Consider the following 13,606-nt stretch of genomic DNA (forward strand, 5'->3'; position numbering starts at 1 on the left):
CTGATACGGTTAATGTGTGCATCTATGACCTTGACAATTTTCAACAAACATACTTGAATAGAAGAGAACTATACTTCAGGCAAAATATCATAGCAATCAAAACCTTTGGTGGTTAAATTGACTAAAAATATTGGCCCATTATTCAATTTACTTCATTTCTGTTAGTAATAGCCGTGGATGACAGAGAGATTACTGGGTGCTTTCATTGAAACGTATAAACAGAATTCAAGTTTAAAGACAGTAACCTACTACTGATTTTCTGAGGGACTTATCATTAAAATGATATTCCTTTATGTTGTTCGTTCATTGTTTGTTTACCCATGGAATGGTTATAAACTACAGAGATGACATTTGAAAACACATAAGTGGAAAATTCTAAAAGATGGAGCCATTTGCACTCCGTCAGGCATACACATAGACCTGATATCCACGAAAATGGGTAAACTCTCATATTTAAAAATTTAAATAGCACTATTTGAACTTTTTCTTCTGTGAGCAGCTCTCAGGCAGATGAACATTCCTATAATTGAAATTATCATGCATATTCTGACCCTAATTGGATAAGTTTTATATTAGGTTCACACCAAGCAATCATGGAAGCAATTATGGGCACTTGTCCTGGGGCTGCCATAGCCCAGGTGCTGCTGCCTGATTGTCATTTGGTAATTACCTTGGTACTTCCCAACTACTCCTTAGTATCAGTTAAATGATGCAGTATACTTCAAGTGAAGTCTCCTTGGAAGTAGAAGTAAATAATTATTTAGTTTGCTGCTTCATAAAGGTGATGCCTGCTTCACCTGGAATGTGCAGATGTATAATGAAAATTGTCTTCTGAGGAGAGCTGCACAGAAGTCAAATTGGAGACGAAATCTTTGCAATTAGCTACACAGTTCCTTTTGAAATATAGAAAACACCTTAAATATTAGTGATGATAGAGGCATTGCCAACTTTAAGATTTTTTTTTCAAGTCTTTGAAGTCTGACTTTGCAGAACAGATTGTAAATCTCTGGCCCATTACACACCTGCAGAGATTTTGGTGTTTTATTTCTCTTGGGTGAAACTGCAGAAGCCCAAACCATGTTAATCACTGTCAGAATCAGTTGTATAAAATGCCAAAATGCAGTGAGCCAAGTGTTTTATAATAAATATGACAATATAGTCAGAATGTTGTTTTGTTAGGCTTGTTATTTGTTGTAATTTTTCATTTATAGTCTTTGAAAGGAGAAAGTGCTAAAGCTTTTATCAGAAAAAAATTTAACCACAGGAGAGATGTCACCATACTGTATAAATAAGACTCTTTGTATCCTAATTAATTCAAATAAAAATAGATACACTAATTTAATATTAGCATTTTATTTAAATGCCTTAAGTTTGCCTCTTTTAAGGAAATTCATGTTAAATATTACTAAAATTTTTATCTGTCACTCTATGAATGACATATAATTAATAGAAGAATTAATATTTTCACTATATAATTTCATATATATGTATATGTTATTATCTTTTTATTTATACCTATATTTTAGACTTCTACTAAATAATAGGAATAAAAATTGGGGCATATAAAGAATAATTTTAGTCTTCTATCAATGTTCTTACTTAAAATAGAGATTGAAGTAACTAGATTTAAAATTATTACAACAGCCTAGTTATCTCATTGGCTATTATTTTTTAGATAGCACCCTTACATGTATTTTTCACTGATTTCTCAAAGGAAACATATTTCGTGACAAAGAAATTAAATATGTCATATCATAAATTGTTATGTCTAAATCTTTTAATAATTTTACTTACGGCTGTGCCGGGTCTTTGTTGCTTTTTGTGTGGGCTTTGTCTACTTGCAGAGAGTCGGGGCTGCTCTCTAGTTACAGTGTGTGGCTTTCTCATGGCAGGGGTTTTCCTTGTTGAGGATTACAGGCTCTCCACAAGGGCTTTAGTAAAAAACTGAAGCGACTCCGGGGCTCTAGAGCACAGGCTACATGCTTGTGGTGCTTGGGCTTAGTAGTGGTGCACATGGCATGTGGGAAACTCTTGATTCAGGGATCGAACCCATGTCCCCTGCATTGACAGGTGGATTCTTTACGACTGAACCACCAGGGAAACCCCCCAATGGTTAATGGATGTTTTGATATGTAATATCCGTAAGTAACATTCATATATTTCATATCATGTACCCTCTGATTATATCATTTTAATGACATCATTAAATTTTGAGGAAGACTGTCCTTCTTATTCAATAACCAATTACATAAAAGTAAAGGATTTTTAGTTCACTTTCAGTCAACATTTGTTTATTGCTAGTCAATTAATAAGGCAAATGTATTATGTTATTATTTCAGTTTCATAAATATTTATTTTTTACCTGACTCTAAAGTAATATGCAGAAGTGATACAAAGAAATAGAATATACTCTCCTGAGCTTTTTTATTTAGAAATACAATAACACTAAGGCGTAGTAAATAAATCACCCTTTCCATGTGTTCCCACAGTGTTAGAATTATTTTGCCATTGTCTATAAGCTGCTTGGAAACAAATGAAGATCATAAACTACTTGAGAAGTGACCCTATTTCTTCACCATTATATCATTAGCTCCCAGGGCAGCGTCTGGCAGTAATACAGGATCAAATAATAGTTCTTTCACTGAGTGGGTTGACTAAATGCTTGAATGCTATTAAGAATTAGGGAAAAACTAATGGAATGCAGAGTACTTACATACTGCATATATTTCTAAGGTCAGCATTATATGCATTCTGTGCTGCTCTACCTACTTTTAACCCTATGACTTGGATCATAAGGAGTAAGACTCAAATGTGGTTGTATAATATGAATCTTTGGTTACTACCATCCTGTCCCTAAGGCTCCTCAGTTCAGTCTCTCAGTCGTGTCTGACTCTTTGTGACCCATGGACTGCAGTACGCCAGGCCTCCCTGTCCATCACCAACTTCAGGAGTTTACTCAAACTCATGTCCATTGAGTCGGTGATGCCATCCAACCATCTCATTCTCTGTCATCCCCTTCTCCTCCTGCCCTCAATATTTCCCAGCATCAGGTTCTTTTCCAATGACTCAGTGCTTCGAATCAGGTGGCCAAAGTATTGGAGTTTCAGCTTCAGCATCAGTCCTTCCAATGAATATTCAGCACTGATTTCCTTTAGGATGGACTGGTTGGATCTCCTTGCAGTCTAAGGGACTCTCAAGAGTATTCTCCAACACCACAGTTCAAAAGCATCAATTCTTTGGCACTCAGCTTTCTTTATAGTCCCAACTCTCACATCCATACATGACTATTTTAAAAACCATAGCTTTGACTAGATGGACTTTTGCTGACAGAGTAATGTCTCTGTTTTTTAATATGCTGTCTAGGTTGGTCATAACTTTCCTTCCAAGGAGTAAGCGTCTTTTAATTTCATGGCTGCAGTCACCATCTGCAGTGATTTGGGAGCCCCCCCCCAATAAAGTCCCTCACTGTTTCCACTGTTTCCCATCTATTTGCCATGAAATGATGGGACCAGATGCCATGATCTTAGTTTTCTGAATGTTGAGTCTTAAGCCAACTTTTTCACTCTCCTCTTTCAGTTTCATCAAGAGGCTCCTACCACACCACATATACCATATACTTATATAGGGATACAACCAGGAGTTAGGAATCTGCAGTTACAAAGTACCTGAAATCAATTACTATGACCTTCTCAAAAGTGTGGTGAGAGTTGGAATAGTTTTTCTTCTGATCTCTATTCTCTTTTCCAATAAAAGCCTTTCACTCTCTTCCCAATAAGGTAGTGAAAGAAGGTTATTTATTATTTAATGTAAGCTGAAACTAAAAACTAAGAAAGAAGCAGATTTTAAATTGAGATCAATTCAGATTTCTTGTCTAATAACTAGTGAATGTACAACATGTTCTTTTCTAAATTTTGTAAATAGTCTTTTTATTTCTGAACATTATATAAAAGACTTAGTTCCTAATTCCTTTATCCAGATAACTTAGTCTATTAGTCCCTCCCACTAATATTTAATATCATATCCCCTAGGCAATTATATGATATTCATATAACATATTACAGTATATTTGCACCAGTGAATACAATTGCAATTATTCTATTATTTTGTGTTTCAATAACCACATTTGAATTTATCCAAGTAGATCATAATAACTAATAGTCTCTGTGTGATCAGTTTTTATCCTAAGCCTTTTGTATGCATATGTAATAATTCTTACAAGTACTATATGAAATAGGTACTATTATTAACCCATTTTACAGGTAATAAAAATAATGTTATGGGAAAACAAACAAATGCCCTAACCCTTGGACTGTAGGTTATCTACACTAGATTGTTTTTAGGTGCTTTTTTAAAGGATATGCTCTGGTTTGTTATACATGTCTTCTAAATTTCATGCATGTTATCTAACAGCACTTGAGTTTTAACATAACATCATTAATTATATCCCAACAGTATTTAGCAACTGAAGTAATAGTAGAACAGCAGGGACATAAGATTTTTTGTAGAATTAGTAGCATAGTTGACTAATCAGTTGATTAATCTAACTACTTGAACCTTCACCTTATCAGTCATGTTGGAATATAGCAGAAGGGTAAAAAAAAAGTAAAACATATTAGAAATATAATATAAAAAAGGAAAACTGTAAAAGGAAAATGAACCATTGAACATAAGAGAAGTCTTTCAAAGAACTAGGGATTTAATGTTGTGTAAGAAGAGGAAAAGTAAACTATCACATAAACTTTATAGGCATAGGTATTTGAAAATAAAAAGATATGCATGATGTCTTAGTTTCTTTTTCAAACTTGTTAGTGTTTTTGTAGTTCAATAATATAACATCCTGGTATGCTTTTAGGGGAGAATATTGTTTGGCTATCTCTATATTAATATCAAAATTACCATGCATGTTGTTTAAACTTTGTAAGCAATGTTATTAAATTAATTCAATGTGAATATTTTGCCTTGAAGTGAGAAAAGTAGAATTTTAATATAATATTTGAATTTAAAATATAATGCCACAAACACAAATTTTTCAATGAACTAGAAGAAAAGTTTGGTACTTTGATGTCACAGAATTTGGAATATTTATCACTACTGAAAACCCCTTTAAGCAAATAAATAATAAATAACTTCATAACATTAAAGCATTGATTTTTATTATAGTCACCATATCTTTTTATGGAAAATGCTTCCTACACATCTGACTCTGTCCCAGCTTTCATTTAATTTTCTCTTACTTCTGTTGTCTCCTTCTCCTAGAATAACAGCTTATAATAATGAACATGATATTTGGTTAATGAAGAATGCATTGCATATTCAGAGATATACATATTTATGTGACCTTCTTTTGTTCATAAATGCTAATATTTGTTGCTTCTTTGTTGAGATTTTATTTTCTGTTTTGTGACAAACAAAAGTATGATTAGTGAAGCTGTAAAGTTCTCATGGTAGCTGCCTGTGTTCCCAAGATAGCAGCATTAGTGTCTACAGAAGCAGTTAATGCTGTTTATCATTACTGACAGAGGCTAGGAAGGTCCTTCTGTGGCTTTTATCTTTCACCTTGCCAATAGAAGTTGATGAGCTTTCTGATTTAAATTCGTAGGTGATGGTTCAGGATTTACATGCACTTCACATGGACAAGCACACAGGTAAACCTAACCTGCTGATAGAGACTAATTAAAATCATCCTAACACTCTAATACTGGATATCCTTATGAAAACTATTACTTTATCCATATTTAATGCCAAAGTTGCCTTATGAGAATATGAAATAGAATAGAGCTCATGGAGAAATTATCCCATTCATGCCTTAAACAGGTTTAATTGCGTTATGAGTGACTTTTTTAGGTGTATGAAAAGTAATGAATGTAAGGCACATTCTTAATACGAATGTAAGTTTTTAAAATTTAATTTTTTAGTAGTTAGGAATTTTGAAACAAAGCAAAAGAATTCCAATGATATGACTCACTTGAGTAATACTGATCACTTTTTTCTATATAAGTATTTTCCAAAGTGTGATTCCAGAAAGAGATGCCAGATACCACCAGAAAACTAAATTTTGAGGTCAGATATATTTGGGAATTTGAGTAAAAGTTTAAGCAGCTTTTAACTTTATGAGAATATTCTATATTTAATGATACTGTAATTGTCCAAAAGTATAGCTTGATATCTAGCATTTTCTAAATTTTTCAGGAATCATTTTGTGTAGCTGGTTTCCCGTGGAACAGTAATAGAAATGTTCTATCATTGTCGCTAACACAGTGTAGTGTTTTGAATAAATCTCCATTCCTACCACTCCTTCTAATTTGAATGGTTTCTTCTTGCCGGAAAAATAAAAGCTAAACTCCTTACTGGATGAAATAGGAAGGTACCTGGCCCAGCTCTGTCTTGGTCCTTGACCTTATAGCACATCCGTCAGTCTGCCCTTTGCTTCACCCATGCTGGGGTTTTCTTCCTTTAAACATATCAAGTTGTTTGACCCTTCAATATCTTTCTAACTTTTTTCCCTGCTGGCAGGAGGCTCTCTCTTAAACCTCAGTGTCAATTTTCTCTCTTCAGAGTCATCTCCCTTCCCTTGTCTTTTCTAAGGTCTACTGTTCCTATGATACCTCTCTTGGCACCCTGTGTGGTGCTTGCCACTTTCTAAAATTAGCTTATGTGTGACAATAAGCTATGTAAGGACAAGCTATGTTTATCTGGTTCATCATCAGATCCCCAGCACCCGATGGCACCTGCCACAAAGTAGGTATTCTGAACATATCTTTGAATAAATACTCATGATTCTCTCATAAAAACTGAGAAAAATTGCCTAAGAGGAGAGACTTTTCTCTTCCTTTTCATTCTTCCTTAAAAAGTAACAACTAAACAAAAGAGAAACAAGGTAAACAGAGCAAGTTACTTTCAAGAAATAAGTGGTATTGACTAATTAAAAGCAACCATAAATGTAATATAATATTAACTATGATAAGGCTGTATTTTGAAGCTTTTACTAATGAAGATAATAAAATATAGTGAAGAAAAATGATTAAAAGGATAGTTTGAAGAATCAAGCAACATGGCTTTGCTACATTTGCAATAATAGTAATATGTATTTTATTGATAAGGATGATAATAACATACTCAAGTGACTTCAAAATCCAAAACTGACCCAAGAACTTAATGTTGTTATTTATTTACAACTTCATGAAGATTGCTTGAGTGTTTCTAACAAGGAATCACTGTTATCTAAATAATATGAAAAAACGTGTCATACCAGATAGCTTTGCATTCTTCTAGAACTTATTTTTGAAGTAATGTAGCCCTTTAAACATAATTCTATTTGTTTTAAACTGTAGGTTTTAGATAAAGGTAAAATAAATGTTCATATTTTCTTAACTAACTGAAGAAAAAGAACTTTGAAAATAAAGGTCAGCTGTTTTATTTTCCTTTGGGAATTGATCTCAGTTTACTCTGTGATGTGTTTCTAGGCTTGAGAAATTTAGATGGGGAGGCAAACTCTTTGACTTTCATGTTCAATTCTGAAAACATTTCATTTTAATGCAATTTTGCTCTTGCTTTAATGATATCAGCTGTATAATCTCATTTCTTTTTTGCCACAGAAAAGCATCAGAATAAAGGGAATAGCTTTTAGTAATAACAAGACACTCCACAAATCAATATTATACCCTTCAAAGGAATCTGAATTCACAGGATCAAGAAATTGTGACCCACAAGATTGTTTTCTTTTTTCATCAACAAAAATACATTTTATTCAACTTGTTATGTTTTTGGTGCTCCATCAAATTCATTTTATACTACTGGCAACTGTTACACTATAAAGACTAAAGCAGTGTCTTTTATTCTATAACTGGAGTCGATGCCACATTCAGCTTTCATTCTTTCCTGTGACCCATCTTATTCTCTGACATCTTTTGAAAAATGCACATCCTATGCTAGAGAGCTTTGAAAACGTTCCTGTTTTTCAATCTGTTTGTAGAAGACAGCAGCAGCTGAATGGATGAGTATTTCTGGAAAATATGATGCTTAATGAAAAGCAGATTGCTGAGTCCCATTTCAAAGAATAGAGTTTAGATATTTTCTCCATCTGCTTGCTGATGGAGATGCCGAAGACACTGCTTCAATCCCTGGGTCAGAAAGATCTTTAAGAGTAGGAAATGGCAACCTGCTCTAGTATTCTTGCCTGGAGAATGCCATGAGCAGAGGAGACTGGTGGGCTACAGTCCACAGGATCACAAAGAGTCAGACATGACTGAGCAATCACACCTATTAAATAAATTACCTTGCTTATTCTTCCCTGGTGGCTCAGATAGTAAATAGTCTGCCAGCAGTACAGGAGATCAGGGTTCAATCCCTGAGTCAGGAAGGTCCCCTGGAGAAGGAAATGGCAACCCACTCCAGTATTCTTGCCTGGAAATCCCATGGATGGAGTAGCCTGTTGGGCTGCAATCCATGGGGTCGCAAAGAGCCAGACATGACTGAGCGACTTCACTTTATTATATGCACATTAATATGGTCATAACATTAGATCTATATTATAAGAATATAGACATGCATTGATATTGTTATAATATATAGATAATAATATAAACAGTTAATACTATTTAATTAGGCATGCTATTATGGTATGCAATGAATAAAATATAAATATTAATCGAAACTATCAGTGGTATTAAATTTTCAAGAGCATAAAGCTTCTTCTGACCACCATGAAAAGTAAGAAGTCAGAGAAATGAGCGGTGATCCTTGATCAAAGATTTAGAATTACCACACCTTTTCAGGATAATGTTAAAATATCATATGAAAGATAATCAGTTCTGTTCAGTTGCTGAATCGTGTCTGACTTTGCGACACCAGGGACCGCAGCACGCCAGATAATCATAAGATTTTAAAAATGGATAAAAAACATAAATATGATATCTTTGCTTTACAATCAATGTAAATGTCAATATTCATTATGTGAATCAGAAAAAGAATATCAATTATTTTAACAGTTTTAGGGGATAAAGTTATTTTGCATATATATTATATACAGCTATTTTAAGGATTATATTTAATGTGAAATCTAACTTTAAATTATTTAAAATGTTAATTTCAATTAAGTATTGTAAACTCAAAAATATACTCAGGAAAATATCAATGTGTCTCTTACTTTTTCCCTCTTCTGTTTATAAGAGTACAAACATATGCATCCAAATAACTACATGACAAAAATCCAGTTAAACCTTAATACATTTGTATTTTAATATCAAATAAGTGTGGAAGTGTGTAAATTACTGCTTTTCTTAACTCTGGATAGTCTGCAATTCACACATTCTTCTGATTCAGATAATCAATTAGTTTTCTCTGAAAACAGATACTAAGAACAGAGCAAAATCATAAAAAAGCTATAAAAAAGTGTAGCATAGATATCATCCTTACTAATTAAAGGAAGTTAAAATAGCTCATATGAATCTCATACAATAACTGCCCAACTAATACTTTTATGTAATAGTGTAATCCTGGGGCTTCCCTGGTGGCTTAGTAGTAAACAATCTGCCTGGAGAATCTGCAGGAGACATGGGTTTGATCCCTTGGTTGGGAAGATCCCCTGGAGAAGGAAATGACAACCCACTTTAGTATTCTTGCCTTGGAAATTCCATGGACAGAGGAGCCTGGTGGGCTGCAGTCCAGGGGGTGGTGGGCTGCAGTCCAGGGGGTCGCAAGAGTTGGACATGATTTACGGATTACACAGCAATGACAATAATATAATCCTAAAAGAAGAAAGCAAAAATAAGAGCTTCTAACATCAAACATTATTTTAGAAAATGAAGACAAAATGAAAGTCATTTTAGTTAATTAAATCATTAACTAAATGAAGAGCTAGTATTTACTAGTAAATATTTATGTTACTAAATACTGATCCCCAAATATTTTGTTTTTCTAAACAGAACTTGTGTATTTATTCATGTATCAAATATATAAAGGAGTAATATAAAACATGCAAAACAAATATGGTTGACTGAAACATTTCTGAATGACACATTCTGTTTGTTTGGGAATGCAGATAATGGTACTGTAAGCAATTACCAACTTTGTTTTCAAGTTTTCTGAGGATTAAGCATTACATGTGGTTGATTAAAACCATGCTTCAGATTGTACTGGATCTGCAAGATTTTGGCTTTTGATTTCTTTGGAGCTGAAACTGAGGGTAGAAATTTCAAACCAATAGGTCTGAATTATATATACAATAGTATCAAGTATAAAGTGTTTGGTAATTTATTTTAGATATTAAAATACATTTTAGAAATGAAAATTATATGTATTCATTCTTTTTCATTAAAACAACCATAGAATTTTCCCAAAAGTCAGCTTGCAATGAGATAGGGTTTTAGTGATGAAGTATTTTTGAGAGTGTATACTTTATCCAATCAAGTAAAATTTTGACTCCATCAGTTTCAGATTGCCACAGGACCTTGTAGTGGCCTGAGATGCAGGGTGAATCGTTGGCATACAAGGGCTGATTCTACAGGGAATGCCATGCCTTTGGCCTTCTGATCTTCATTACTCTTTCAAAATGCTGTTATCTTGGAAAGACTCAGAAAACAATTGCGTGGATCTCAGAAAGTCAGACCATGGAAAGAGTGCTGGAGGATTGGAGAAGATAAGGCCTTCCTGGCCTTTTTTTTTTTTTTTTTTTTTTAGCTGTAGAAATGAGTTTGGGCCCCCATAAGGTGATTAAGGCAGAAAGAACCTTCATAGGTGTGGATTTGCAGACATCATACTTTCTCTGGAATCAGCAGGAAATCACTGCCTTTCATTTAGTTAAACTCACCAGACCCACTGTTTCATGGCTCTCCTAAAAATCAAGTATGATCAATTAAAAATAAAAAGTCATTCCTGAAACACTGCAGTGAGTTTTTCTAACAATGATTGTCTAAAAATTATAATCCTCTAATTACATTGGAGGTTTACTATATGGTAATTCCTTTTTTTGAAATAAAAATGAAAAAAGCTAAAATAATAACAACAGCACAAATAAAAACAAAGTAAATTATATTCAAAATGAGCTAAGATCATTCTAGGCTACTGGTGACATTAGCCTGTAGAAAATATTTATGTGGTGTATAGGGTAATCTGTACTTAAAAGAGAACTCTTGAGTGTAAACAACAAGCATAAGGATAGTCCTGAGGTCACAAAAGTCAATAAGTAGTAGATAGACCTCCTTAAACAAATGTGGAATTAAATAACATTAAAACAGCACCAGATACATGGTTAAACTCTATAAGTAGTCTAAAAGCAGTGTTCTTACCTTTATTCTGCCTCCTGACTTATGATTACTGCATATTTACCTGGTACATTTTCAGTTCAATTTAGTCTCTCAGTCATGTCCAACTCTTTGCAACCCCATGGACTGCAGCACACCAGGCTGCCCTGTCCATCACCAACTCCAAGAGCTTTCTCAAACTCATGCTCATTGACTTGGTGATGCCATCCAACCATCTCATCCTCTCTTGTCCCTTTCTCCTCCTGCCTTCAGTCTTTCCCAGCACCAGGGTCTTTTCCAATGAGTAGGTTCATTGCATCAGGTGGCCAAAGTATTGGAACTTCAGCTTTAGCATCAGTCCTTCCAGTGAATATTCAGGGTTGATTTCCTTTAGGGAAAATTTTTTCCTCACAGTTCAAGGGAATCTCAAGAGTCTTCTCCAGCACTACAGTTCAAAAGCATCAATTCTTCAGCACTCAGCTTTCTTCATGGTCCAACTCTCACATCCATGCATGACTGCTGGAAAAACCATAGCTTTTACTAGACGAACATTTGTCAGCAAAATAATGTCTCTGTTTTTAAATATGCTGTCTAGGTTGGTCGTAGTTTTTCTTCCAAGGAGCAAGCACCTTTTAACTTCATGGCTGCAGTCATGTCTGCAGTGATTTTGGAGCCCAAGAAAATAAAGTCTGTCACTGTTTCCATTGTTTCACATCTATTTACCATGTAGTGATGGGATTGGATACCTTGATCTCAGTTTTTTTAATGTTGAGCTTTAAGCCAGCTTTTTCACTCTCCTCTTTCACTTTCATCAAGAGGCTCTTTAGTTCCTCTTAGTGGTATGTTTTATCCACTACTGAATTTTCAGTCAGTAATTGACTAATAACGAAACTATTACATTTTCCCCATGCTTCTCTCCATTGATGTTCATTCTTCTTAAGATTAAACACTCTTATTTTTTTTTACATTTCTTCCTTTTTATTATAAATATGTTGTGATCTTTAATTTTATATAAATGATTCCAAATGTATTCTTCTGTTTTCCTCTATCAGTATTTCATTTTCATGACTTTTCCCTTTATTTATTCACTAATTGATTTTTCACTGCTATATAGTATTATGCTTAACGAATATAACTTACCACAATTTATCCTTCCTTCTCTTTTGAATATTTGTTTTTTCCAGTTTTGTTTTCTCTTAAAAACTGTGCTTACCTGAAAAGTCTTATAAATGAAGTACTGATTTCCAATAATGATATTGCTAGATTAAATAATAGGAAAATATTCAAATTTAGAGGACAAGATCAAATCATTTTTCAAGAAACTAATACTAGTTTAAATATAGCAGCTATCTTCCATTGGATGTGGCTTTTCTTTTTGTATTCTAGCCTCTGATATATACACATTTTAAACTTCACTGTAGTGGAATTTATTGATCATTTCCTTCAAGTGCATAGAAATAGTTTCCCGTATTCACTGATAAAAGCTTCATTTATTTGTAACCATGCTGGCCAGTGCAAAACAAACAAACAAACAAATCCACAAACAATATGATGAATTTTACAAAACAAAAGAAATATCTGTTGTTTGTGGGTATATGGATCAGGGAGATTAAGAATGTATAGATTAACTGACAGCAGGAGAGAGAATCTCAGACATGGCCCATTTGTTCATGTTTAGAGATGCATGTCCTATGGCTTTACACAAATAAATAAAACTCAAAAATGGATACATTTTGGTAAATATCTGGTTCATCCTTGTTTTATGAGGTTGGGCTATGATATAGTAAAATCTATCAAATGAATAATAGCACAGGAAAAAATTGATTTTTTGGCAAGTTAACATTGTTAAGAGCCATTTATTTGAGAGATCCCCATTTTTTTTTTCCAGCAGAGAGTGAATGTGATTTTTTCTAAATTATGTGAAACACTGACTTTTTGTAACCTGAAAATACCCTTTAAGAAACACTTGACTATTTTACAAGTGTTTTCATGTTTTGGATACAGAACATTTTTGACAAACTGGATACCTTAAGATTGTAAAATTGAACAGCACTTTCCCCTTGACTTAAAATTGTGTATGCTACTCTGAAAATGTTTCTACTGGGCATAATACACATGCTGATTTTGTATGTCACAATTATAGTCGCATTCTAAAGATAAATGGAGACATTTTGATTTGTATCAATGATTATGTTTACAAAATGTAATATAAATATAGGACCATGGTCCATATGAAACATTGTGTTGTATGGACTTACATTATCTTTATGAGGTGTTCTTGGTTGAAGGACTCTCTTTTTTCTTTTAACTATTTAATACTCTATTTTCATCTTTTTCCTGGTGCTCGCCAGGCTGCAAAGATCAGA

The 13,606-nt window shown here is 33.6% G+C and overlaps 1 protein-coding gene across 2 annotated transcripts in view; it reads left to right on the forward strand.

Moving 5' to 3' along the window:
* The window catches only part of CADM2 (cell adhesion molecule 2), a 1,271,679-nt gene that overhangs the window by 458,928 nt on the left and 799,145 nt on the right, over positions 1-13,606 (forward strand). The gene's annotated exons all lie outside the window — the stretch shown is intronic.

Source organism: Bos mutus, chromosome 1 (assembly GCF_027580195.1).
Source record: "Bos mutus isolate GX-2022 chromosome 1, NWIPB_WYAK_1.1, whole genome shotgun sequence".
In the NCBI taxonomy this organism is placed as follows: Eukaryota; Metazoa; Chordata; class Mammalia; order Artiodactyla; family Bovidae; genus Bos; species Bos mutus.